This window comes from Colossoma macropomum, unplaced genomic scaffold (genome assembly GCF_904425465.1).
Source record: "Colossoma macropomum unplaced genomic scaffold, Colossoma_macropomum, whole genome shotgun sequence".
Taxonomy (NCBI): Eukaryota; Metazoa; Chordata; class Actinopteri; order Characiformes; family Serrasalmidae; genus Colossoma; species Colossoma macropomum.
Window position 1 is genome coordinate 13,754,593 of NW_023494794.1, and position 12,658 is coordinate 13,767,250.

Genomic DNA, 12,658 nt, shown 5'->3' on the forward strand with positions numbered 1-12,658 from the left:
AACACAAAGGCTGCACAGGACTGATGTTGGATCAGTAATTATATGTCATTTTCATAAAAACTATTCGAGATAAGCAATCCTACTCCTGAGACAGAGAGGTCACCCACAGCACTTACTTTGTGATGACATTTTGTTCACTTTTATAGCCCACAGTATGTCATACTGTGTTCTAAACCACACTGAGACGTCTGTGCAACCTTAATGAAGACATAGATGTGGTTTGAAAGGGTTGAAAGATATTTTCAGGAAGTATTTACAGAAATGATTTGGATGAATATTGACATCTAGTGTTTGTTAGAAATGTTAGCTTCACAGCTCCATTGCTAAAGACACAAAATTTGGATACCAATTATGTTTTGGCTAAAAGACTACATCGGGGGTAAGCAGAAAATTGTTTACATTTTATATTTTGCTGAACCATTCCTTTAAATAGGTTCTTAGTCATAAAATGAGTATGGCATATGATAACCAGGAAAACTGTACATAAATTGTTAACACATTACATTTTGTTGTATTTGCGATAATACTTACTTTTTTTAACTTGTGTGCATTATTTGACCACTGCCAGTATGTTGTGGCACACAGACAAATCCAGCCAGCTTCTGAAACAAATATTTGTTTGCAAAAGAAGATACAGCTACAGTTAACTCAGTAACTTCTCATAGAACATTTCATTGTCTAATAAAAACTCACTAATGATTTCAACTTGTGTAACCAAAGCTAAAGAACAAAGTATTAGGATGACTGCCCAATTTTCCCCTGCCTACCAACATCTAGAAACACAGCTGTAGCTTCTGCAGCTGTATAAAAAAGCCAGCTACCTAGCTACTCAAATTACCTAGCTGCATAAGCTAGCTACTTTGAAATATTGTAAAATAATCATTAATTGTGGTACTTCGTTTCAAAGTAAAAATATGCTCCTTGCAGTTTGAAAATGTACCTCGAGCTATTCATGCATGTGACTACAAGCTTAGGTAAATATAACTAATGTAGACTGCCTTGCGGACAGTGGAAATGCAGTTGCAAACAGGATTGCAAATACATTTTGGCAGAGCTGGAGCGCCATGATGACGAAATACAATAAAATTGGTGTTTTTTATGTCAGAGTCAGACCATATTAAGATAATGAAATGCTGCTTTTCTGTATTAAACATTTCCAGCTATTATACACTGAAATTAAAATGCAAATAATTTTGCATTCAAATTCGAATTGTGTCTTAAATAATGCACAGTGCTATGAGATATGCAATTGTAAATACACCATTTAGCACTTGCATTTAAATTTGAAAAAAAGTCCAGAAAATATAGAAAAGCTGATGGCACCATGTGAAATAATGACAACCACACTCCATGTGATGTCATATGGCATGTTCTTTAACACCATAAAGACAAGTGAAATATTATCAAGCTTCAGCAATCAACATCTAACATAACAGTAAGCCAAAACTATCTATATTTAACATATGGTATCTTTGAGAGAAGAAACATAACATAACATCTCTGGATTGGAATACAGCTTTCTTTTTGTTTTTTCTTCTTCTATTTCTTCTTCTTCTTCTTCTTCTTCTTCTTATTATTATTATTATTACTATTATAATAAGTAGTAGTTGTAGTTGTAGTAGTAGCAGTAGGCTAGAAGCAGTGGTACTGGTACGCTTATTATCATGATCGTTATCATTATTATTGCTTTATAGTGAAACGTCCATTGACGTTATTAGTAGGTCACCAATGAACCGACTTTTTAAAACGGATTTTGGACGTCTATTGACGTTATTGACAAATCACCAATGGACTGACTTCTTTAAACCGATTTTGAACATCTATGGACATTATTAACAGGTCACCAATGAACTGACTTTTTGAAACGGATTTTGGACGTCTATTGACGTTATTGACAAGTCACCAATGGACTGACTTCTTTAAAACTGATTTTGGGCGTCTATGGACGTTATTGACAAGTCACCAATGAACGGGAAGGATCCTATTACTACACACACTCCAAAGAAACACCCTCAGTGTGTCCCAATTCAAGGGCTAGATCCTTTGAAGGACGTGGTCTAAGAAGGCGTGTCCTTCGAAGGCTGAACCGTAATGAGACGGTCTGCTCTACGGCGGATTTTATGTTTGCGTCACAGCACCGCTGTTCCCGCCCTTACCGTTGCGCCACGAAATACCGCTCTTGTTATTTTAAAGTTCTTTAAAGATGGAGCCAGAAACTTTGATTTTAGTTATTATTATTATTATTTAGTTTAGTTATTTTTTATATTTCTATCGTTAGCCATTCACCTCAGTTTAAACCCAATACTTATATTTAAAAGTGTACTCTTCAGCCGCCGTTTGCTTCTCTGTTTATGCCGCCATGTTCTCGAATCCTCGCTCATGTTTGCTGGCGAAGGATGCACCCGATGGATCCTTCCTTGTCATAAAAAAGAAGGACACATTTATATATATACATGCTTTGCTTAAGCTCAGACATGGGGCAGCTCATTGAATTTTACAGTAGGAGTTGGATCTCTGCGCGCCGGGTGACGGGCAGAAGTGGATGCTCTTGTGGCCGCAGGAAGCAGCCACTGAGCGGCCACAGCGCGGCCAGTTTTATTAGAGGCCGCCACTGAGCGGCCAGTTTTATTAGCAGCCGCCATTGAGCGGCCACAGCGCGGCCAGTTTTATTAGCGGCCACCATTGAGCGGCCACAGCGCGGCCAGTTTTATTAGCGGCCTTCATTGAGCGGCCAGTTTTATTAGCGGCCGCCACTGAGCGGCCACAGCGCGGCCAGTTCTATTAGCGGCCGCCATTGAGCGGCCACAGCGTGGCCACTTTCAATAGATCATTAGATTTATTAGGTCACATCGCGGTCTGTCACATCATCTGCCCTGGGTGAGAAACTACGAGAGCCACCACTATCTAAAGGGATTTGCCATGGGCTGTGCATTTGTGGTGCTTATTGGTTGGGGCTTTTAGGAGTTACGCAATTACTGTAACGCTACATTCCTTAATATGTTATATTGCACAAGCATTGTAGGTTATAGGTAAGTTAAAATAGTATTTAAATAGTAACCCATCACAGACGACTTTATCTAAAATGCTGGGTAGTTGTGTTAGCTTTGTTTTTTTGGTTTTGTACAGAGAATATTTAGCAATGTTTTATTTTAATTTTATTTCGTCATTTTATCCCATCTTTTTCCTTTTTTCCATAATGTTTCATGTAATCCATCAGGGAATTACCCAGCAGTATATCATTTTTTTAATTTCAGGTGCCTTTGTTCTGTGCTGTTCACAGAACTGCTTCGCCACCTGAGAAGTTCAGTAGTTTGGTCAGAAAGTCGTCTTATATTGATACTGCTTGATCCTGCTTGAACGTTTACAATTAGAATGAAGTTAGAGCTTTAAAGGCATGAAAAAAAATACAGTAACTTTGAAAAGACTTTGAAAAGAATATTTAATTTGCATAAAATGTTTTATTATAGTGGCATTAAATAGTAAATATGGAGTATATATAATTGTATTTAGTAAATGACGAATAAATAAATCCAAAGAAAACAAGAATAAGTAAAGAAAAAGATGAGTAAAACAAATAAAATCCCTTAATATTTAAATTAAAGGCCAAAATAAACACTTTATAACCTATACAGTGCCAAAACTAGATATCAAGATTGTTGCTTGTGTGATTGTGTGCTTGATTTTGATTAGGTTAAAAAATGAAAAAAGGGAAAAAAAGAAAGGTTGAATGTTATTCTAAATATCCTTTTGTCACAAAGGCCATTTCTGCTTGGAACCTGTGGAAGCCCTCCGTCTTCTTTAGGATCAAGATGGTTATCTTTGAATGGCGAAGAACACACAAGTCTGGTCACTCACTGTTTTCTGAACAATAATAGAACAAACAATTGTAAAGTTTTCCATTGTTACAAAATGTATTTTTTGTAATTTTTATATAATTGATTTTAAATTGCATCTTATTTTACCTCAGGTGTCAGAACCTCCAGAATATAAGCAGTGCTGTTAAGGCCAGCTCTGTCCAGCTGTGTGACTTTGTAGATTCGTTCAATGATGGCTTCTGTCAGTTGAATGGAAATTTTTTTACCAACAATAACTGAGTTACTTGTGAGTATTCCTACATCAAACATCATGAAATATTGCCCAGTGAAAAGAAGTTGTTTTTACCTAAACTTTTGTATTGTTTTTCATCAAAAATAGAAATCCATAGGGCTAGCTGGCTCTTCAGTCGAGGGGCAAGTGTGGGATGTACATGCAGATACATCCTGTTAGATCTTACTGCCCCTATTTTGAGATCTTCATGTATTTTCAAGCAAAAACGTAGCAGCTGTCCAGACACGTGCTGTAATTTTCACCACAGTGTCTTTTTGGTCTTGAGTATCTAAATTTTTATAACCATAATTTTCATAATGGTATTATAACCCTAGTGTGCTTCTTCAACATAGCTTACTATTCCACAAAAAGTTTATTCTTTCTTTTCCTGACTGTTAGTCTTCTGTTTTTTCTTTATGCCCTTCTTTGTATTTCAGTTAAGAGGGAACTACTACAACTCCAAATCATAAAAGGTTTGGAAAACAGTTTGTAACATTTGTAAATTAGTTTTGACTTGTATTTCATTGAAAACAATAAACTAATATATTATTTGATGTTTTATCTTATGTTTTTTTTTTCTAAAACACTTATTTCAATGTTAAAAATAACAATAAAATAAAAAAATACAATTTGGACAGTGAAGCTGGCTTTTCACTGGGAGAATTTATTTCAAGTTTGTTTTAATTTGGTCCCATTAAAAGTGTTTTGATTAGCAGTCTAGAGGGTAGTGAAATGTTAAGTGATGTACTGAATGTATTTAGTTTTCTCCACTACTTGTTGGCTGAGTGAAAAAAGCAGAATATCACACTGTAATGATTGTCTGCACTCATGTCAAAAGGAGACGTTCGTCTTTAAAAAGATTGTAAATGTAATTGTGAAAAGTGAGTACATTTTCCTTTAAACAAATGTCAGTGCAGGGTTTTGATGACCACATGAATGCCTTCTGCATTCAGGACACAACAGATGGATTTACAGTGCTTTGTGTTGATTTGAGAGACAGTTTTCATGGATGACGGAATGCATACGGTGCCTTACTGCAACTTTGTGATGTGAAATGCCACGAGTTCAACACAGCAGTGCAGTTCATGAAAAAGGCAATTTGTGGTTTACTGCAGTACTAATTTTTAAATTAAATCTTCTCAATTGATTTTGAGTTATTGTGTTTTTGTGTAAAATCCCAAAATGAAATGAGTTACTCCAGTGAGTTATTTTTGCATGTACTCCCAAAAGTTTTGAAATATTAAGAGTTACAATTTCAGCAAATGACAACAGCGCCTCCTGCAGGTTCTAGTGCCCTGTGACGCTGTAAAATTTGAGCTAAAATCCCCTAAACCTGGCCTACCGACGCCCCTGATGGTCTTTTTACAGACTTGATTTGTTTCACTTAAAATAGACCGACAAAATGTTTCATAACACAGTGTAAATTTCTTCAGAGTCACAGTCTGTACTGCTCCTGTTATTAGCGCTACTCTACGTAAAAAAAAAAGAAACAAACAAAAAAAAAGTTTATTTTTTTCATTTTGCAAAAGAATTAAAATTCTGTTAAACTAGTTATTGTGTTAAGTTTTATGATACAATCGGAGGAGAGCCAATAATTTAAAACAGGCATGCTAGTTTTCTATATCGGCTACTCCATTTTACGGAGCCTACCATGGCAGACAACAGCTTAAGTTATGGTGATACACGGCGCAACCACATCACACCAACACTAGTATCTCGCGTAACAGCACGACCTTGAGTGAATTATTGTCATTATACCAGTTCGATCACTGATAGGCCTATTTATTATTAGATTGACAGACAAATAGTGACGAAAATTGAATAACATGAAAGCATATTTACTATTATTTGGTTAATAATTAAAGTCAGAACAAACATTTATTTCAAGTGATCATAATTTAATTGGCACTAACAAACATCAGTTTATACAAGCGTTAAATACTTTGTAAACATTAATTGTCTTAATAATGTTGAGGCTTATGAATTATTAACGTTAACTATTAGTAACTGATTTAATTTAATTCATTTAACCTAAATGTAAAACATTACCAAAAATTACAGCAATTAAGAAGCAAAGGAGGAAAAGGGAATACAAATAAACTTGGACTATTAATGTATAAGACAGGAACCACAAGCATCTAGAAGATGCAATGTTTATAACACAACATTAAACATTTAATCTTGTAATTTCAAAAATAAAATTGAATAGTTTGCCCTATTGTTTCGGTACAAATTTCGGCTTGCCCTTTACTGTTACCTAAAAACTAGACACTCATTGATTTGGAATCAATAAAATGTTTATTTATCCTTGCCAAGTTTACAAATTTGTGTGGTCTAGCCCAGCAACAGTGTAAACGAGTATTGTTAAACAGAAGTGGGAAGAGTTGCAGATCACAGTTATTTGCAGTTGGTCACAGAGGATTTCATAGTACTGTGAGATGGGGCAGTGGAAGTCTGTGGGGAAAAAAGACAAAAACAATCATTTGACTTGTACCTCTAAACAAGCACATTATGAGCAGATTGAAATCTCTGAAGTCCCTAATAACACTGCTGGTGAAGTGGCCAGTCAATGGCGGCCGCTAATAAAACTGGCCGCGCTGTGGCTGCTCAATGGATGCTTCCTGCGGCCACAAGAACGTCCACTTCCGCCCGTCAACCGGCACGCAGAGATCCAACCCCCTCTCGAATTTTATGTTGATCTTGGACTGAAATATAAAGACATAGTGCGCTTCTCAAAATCAAACATGATTGTGCTATTAGTAAACGCAAACTGAAACTGAGATCGAGTGTCCTCGTGCAATGAAAGCTACCTTTACAGAGAATACACAGAACAATTGCTGAATTAACTCAGCATAGACTGGCGAAACTGGGAAAACAGCTTTTAACGTTAGCTATGCTAAAAACGAAGCTCTAATGTAGGCAATGTCGTTGGGCACCTCTGGTCCTACGTTTGCTTGCTGTCTGACGAGCATATATTTTTCGAGAGAATGCAAAACATTTGCGATTGAACACCATGTCATGAACTTTCTTTTTAACCACGGCCCCTTAGGAGCTCCATAGGAGAGTGAATGAATACCCCCGGCTCAATCAGTGTTAGCAGCAACCCAGAGACCAAGAAAAAAAAACTAGTAGCTAAAAGCAAAATAGAAACCAAATAAAATTGGCAGAATCATATAAACCAGCCTACCTCAGTCAAAAAGGAAGCTGTGTTCAGCAAAATAAAGCAGATCACTCAAAGTACTCTGCAACGGCAGCGCGAAAACAGCCTGCTACAAACAAAAGAACAAAGATAACACCACGACCCACACAATCATTCAATGCAGAAAAAATATAAATGCGTACCTTACAATCACCAAAGGAGAACAAAAAATCATGGAAAAGCACGGTGCCTCAGGCAGCCAAACCCATAAATATACATACTTAGATGCCGCGTTGAGTCCAGCGAGGCACGTCAACATCGCTGCTGGACTGCATTCAGTACCATTACAGAGCGGCAGCTCAAGTAAGATACTGTCCAAAATGCTATTTCAAGAATATTACACTTACAAAGTGTGATAGGATTATATAACGGAGGGAACGCAGCGATCCACGCTCATGTTTGTGTGATGGGGATAGTTTGTGTGATGTTTATGTGTAGATATGGCTGTGTGGTTGGTGAGGCACAGAGAGCCTGTTGATGGCATAGTTTTTCATCTAGTTTTATATTAAGCTCATTTTATTTAATAGTCTATTCAGGGGACCTTAACTTTATGTAGTAGTTATTTACAGTGATGATCTGGTTTGTAGCTAGGTAAGTTATAGCATTCCTTTAAACCGTGTAGATATTCATAATACATTAACGTTAGCACCTTCTTACACGAACCTAAGTCAGCTTCTTATTTGCCAGCTTCTTGTTCGAATTTTCACCTTAAATGGTGCATTAGCCAGGATCATGTTAAAATTTTCCCGTTCCTCTTTAAATGGTGCATCAGCCTCCTTCTTGTTAGAATTTTCCTACCTTAAATGGTGCAACTGCTGCACCATTTAAGGTGGAACGGGAAAACTCGAAGAAGAAGCTGGCTGTTAGGAAGCCAGCTTTAGCTTCGTCCTTCTTACTGTGTTTTGGGGGGTTTATTTTGTTTTTTATGTATGTTAAGATTAGAAGTGATTCACACATTGATGGATTTGCTGATGTTTCTACCGGAGTTCGCGCTAAACTCGGTTTTTGACGTCAGGCGCAGACTGAATACTTTCCTGCTGGTCGGGACGGCTAATTAGCACGATGCGTTATTAAAGTAATAAAAGATACCGAGAGCAGTCCGTGCAGCCCAGATTAATCTGTGTCTGAGGATTATAACAAAACAAATTTGGTGAAAATCGGTTGAGTAACAAGGAAGTTGCGGCCGATTTAATCCTGAGACTCATCATCTCTCAATACAAGTGAATTAGTTCACAAGCGGATCTTGACCGCTTCAACATGGCGGACGAGCAGACGTATCGCTTTAGATAAATAACAACAGACAGCGCGGCATCTAGGTATGTATATGGCCAAACCAAACTGCGGACCACGCCACCAGCACGGAAGTTCCCAGGTGGAGAGCGGTAGGAGACATACCACCAGCTGTTGCCATTGAATCATAAAAAATTGCCTATGAATCATAAACACCAGCCCAAAAAAATTTATTTGGTTGGGGAAGAGGAGAAAGCCCGTTCTGCTACACTAGGTAAATTCTAGCATTCCTTAATCCGTGTATTCATAACATATTAACATTAGCACCTTCTTACATGAACCTGAAGTTAGCTTCTTATTTGGCAGCATCTTGTTCGAATTTTTCCATTCCGCCTTAAATTGTGCATCAGCCAGCTTCTTGTTCGAATTTTCCCGTCCCACCTTAAATGGTGCTGCTTCAGGCACCAGACTGCTACACCATTTAAGTCAAAATTTATTTATATAACGCTTTTTACAACAGGTGTTTTACAAAGCAGCTTTACAGAAAAATCCGGGTCTGAGTCCCCATAAGCAAGCCAATGGCGAAAGTGTATTTTAGGGTATTTTATTTTTATGTATGTTAAGATTAGCAGTGATTCACACATTGATGGATTTGCTGATTGTGAGATTGTGTTTCTACCGGAGCTCGCGCTAAACTCGGTTGTTAACGTCAGGTGCATGCTAAATACTTTTCTGCTGGTCCGGACAGCTAATTAGCACGATCAGCTATTAAAGGAAAAAAGCTACCGAGAGCAGTCTGTGCAACATATAGATTAGTCTATAGTTTGATGAGCAGAGCAAAACAAATTTGGTGAAAATCGGTTGAGTATTAAGGAAGAATCCGGATTTAACCCTGAGAACGTATCATCTCGCAATACAAGTGAATTTCTTCAGAAGCGGATTTTGACTGATCCAACATGGCGGACAGGCAGACGTATCGCCTCGGATAGAGAACAACAGACAACGCGGCATCTAGGTATGTATATCTATGGTGGGAAGCAACTGCAGCGACTGGCTCTGAAGCCTGCAGCTGCCTCTTTTTTTTGTTTGTTGCTAGAGGAATAAGTAATTGTAACCCTCTCACTGGTATGGAGAAATCCACTTTGGTCATGTTTGCTAGGTTTGAAACAAGGAGGATGGAAAGAATGAGATGCGACAAAGGCTTGGAAGAAAATAACAACAATGAATATATTGTTAGCTCAATAGCCATATACAAAACAAGGAAACAAATAGTTACACAAAGGACAAAAAAAGAAATAAAAATGGGCCAAAAAAAAACTTAAGAGCTCTTCAGGTTCACTGTCTCTGAATTTAAATCTGAAGCTCAAGACTGCTATGCAGCTTCTTTTCTTTTCTTTGGGATGAATTTCAGTTCAGTTTGTAAGGAAAAGCTTATCTGTTTCTCCTGTTCTGTCCTTGCCCGTGAAGGAACAACACGCAAGGCCGACGGCTTTCAACACGTGGTCCTGGCTCGCCGTTCTGGTCTCACTCACAGTCTGACGCGTGTGCGTGCTTTTTTATCTACATAAAAAAATACAACCATTACTACTCAACTTCTCAACAAGTAATTCTTATCTAGATTCATCACAGAAGATTCTGTGAATAGCAAACAATTTGCTTCTATACAGTAAAAAAAATGCTTTACTTATTGAACATTCTACTATTGACATCGTACGAATTCCTTCAATATCAATTCTAAAGACCTTACAGCTGAAAATCTTCAATTCCTGTAGTAAATTTGTACGTTAGGCGTCGAATTACAGTACAGACAAATTTAACTATGTAGTTTGCTCTTAACAAATCTGAGCGCTAGCATTCTTCTTTCCAAAGAATACTTATAAAAACATTAATCTGAAATCATTTACAAAACCAAAACATAGTACAACCACAACTCCAACTGGCTTTTTTTCTTTTCTTTTGTTCTTTCTAATAATAAACCGTTTGAACAGTTTTCATCCTACTCTTTTATAGTCAACAGCATAACATGCTAACTCACACTGACTAGCATGAGAACAGATGAGTTTAACTCACCGGAGTTGCTCATTAAAAGGAGAAATAATCGACAGCAAAAGATCTTGATGGATAATTTCACCTTTACAGAGTGAAAGAAGTAAAATATGGCTCAGTTCTAGTCTTCATATCTGCAAATTCGTACTCTAGGTCAATAAATTCAATGCTCTTAGGAGTAGGTAATCCGAAACTAAGCTGCAAGTGGTTTCGTTCGTTTTTTTTTGTTTTTTTTTCTTCTAAAACTGGTTTGGACCGGTTTTCCCGGCTGGCTCAGACTATCCTCTACAGGAAATTTCGAGAACTGCAACAACTATACCTATATATTTAAGTGTAGTACAAACATGAAATGAAAATAAACCCTCACTTTAAGTGGGTTACATAATTATCAGAGAAAGGGTTTCAGTATAACAATAGTTCACAATGAGAAGTCAAAAGTTTAAATAAAGGAAATAAAGAATAATAAAAAAAAAATGATATATAAAAAAAAGTACATTCATAAACTGAAAAGCAGATATCATCTTGCATTAGGGTAGTGGAACAAGTCTTCAAACAAAGTTGTATTTTCTCAATACATTCATTAGTTTAGCTGTTCTTTTACAATACATATACTGGATTGAGGAGATATAATTGTAAAAGTCATTCTTAAATGCAGTGTAAGATGGGATTCTCTTTGTAAATTTCATTTTATGGAAAAAGTATTTACTAAGTACAATGAACAGATTAAGCAAGTAGCAAATGTCCTTATTGGAGTCTTTATAATAAAATAAAATATCAAATATATTTATTCTTAATATAATGTTCATTTTGTGTCCAATATCCTTCATTGCATCATACCAATTTTTTTTTAGAATGAATACAGTTGAAGATGTGTTCAATACATTCATTTTTTCACCACAAAAGTTACATATATTCTCTACTTGTAAGTTATATTTTGAGACTGCGCTGTTGCAGGGGTAATATTTATGAAGGATTTTGTGTTACTTCTTCAACTTTGTTATTTAATACATATTTGTCAGAGAGGGTCCATACTATGTTCCAATCAGTGACAAATTTTGATGCACATTGAGCCAGTGCCATGGGAATACTTCTTGGGATGTATAAACCTCTAAGAAATCTATTATTAAATTGTTCTTCACTTATATTAATTCCATCTTTTGTGCTATTTTCAATGTTATATTTAAGTAGAAAGTCAGAGTGTTGATAAAATTGACCACTTTCATTTAGCAGTTGACTTACCAATAGAATATTACTCCTGCACCAGTTTTCAAAGAATAAACTTTTTCTTTTGTGACAGATGTTTCGGTTACTCCAAATAAAGCAACGTTGTGGAGAGTAGTTTTTAGATAAGTAGTGTTTGTAGATAAGAGACCAGAAGAGTAGTGACTGCTTATGGAAGTTAGCTAGTTTGATTGGTAAGTTCCCTATCGCATAAGGACACTGCAGCAAAAAGTTCAGACCACCAAGTTTTTTAAATAAAAAATTGGGTAGAATATTCCATTGGTTATGAGGATTTTTTTTAAGTAGCTTTTAATCCAATTTACTTTCATTATTTTATTAAATGTTGTAAAGTCCAGTACATTCAGTCCACCATCCTTTATTTTTGATAACTTCTTTTTTAATTTTATGAGGTTTGTTCTTCCAAATGAAATTAAATACAATCAATCAAGAGGGCTACATAAAGTATGTGGAACTTTATAGTATAGAGGAGAAAATGTACGAGGCATGAGAAAGGCCCTCTGCTTTAGTTAATAAAACTCTTCCATGGAGACTGAGATCTCTTGTTAGCCATGAGTTAAATTTCTTTTTGATGGTGTCAGTCATCATATTTAAATATAGGCTAATTTCTTGTGCATTGTTTGTCATCCTAATGCCAAGGTAGGTAAATGTGTCTTTTACAGGAATTTCACAGATTTTGGTGTGACTGCATAACTTTAAGGCCAGTATTTCATACTTGTTAACATTTAATTTCAGTCCTGATACGCTGGAGAATTTGGTTGTTGTATCTAAGGCCTTGGGAATTTCATTTGCATTTTCAAGAAAGACAGTGGTGTCATCAGCCAGTTGCGAGACTTTTATTTCTTTCTGGTTAATTGT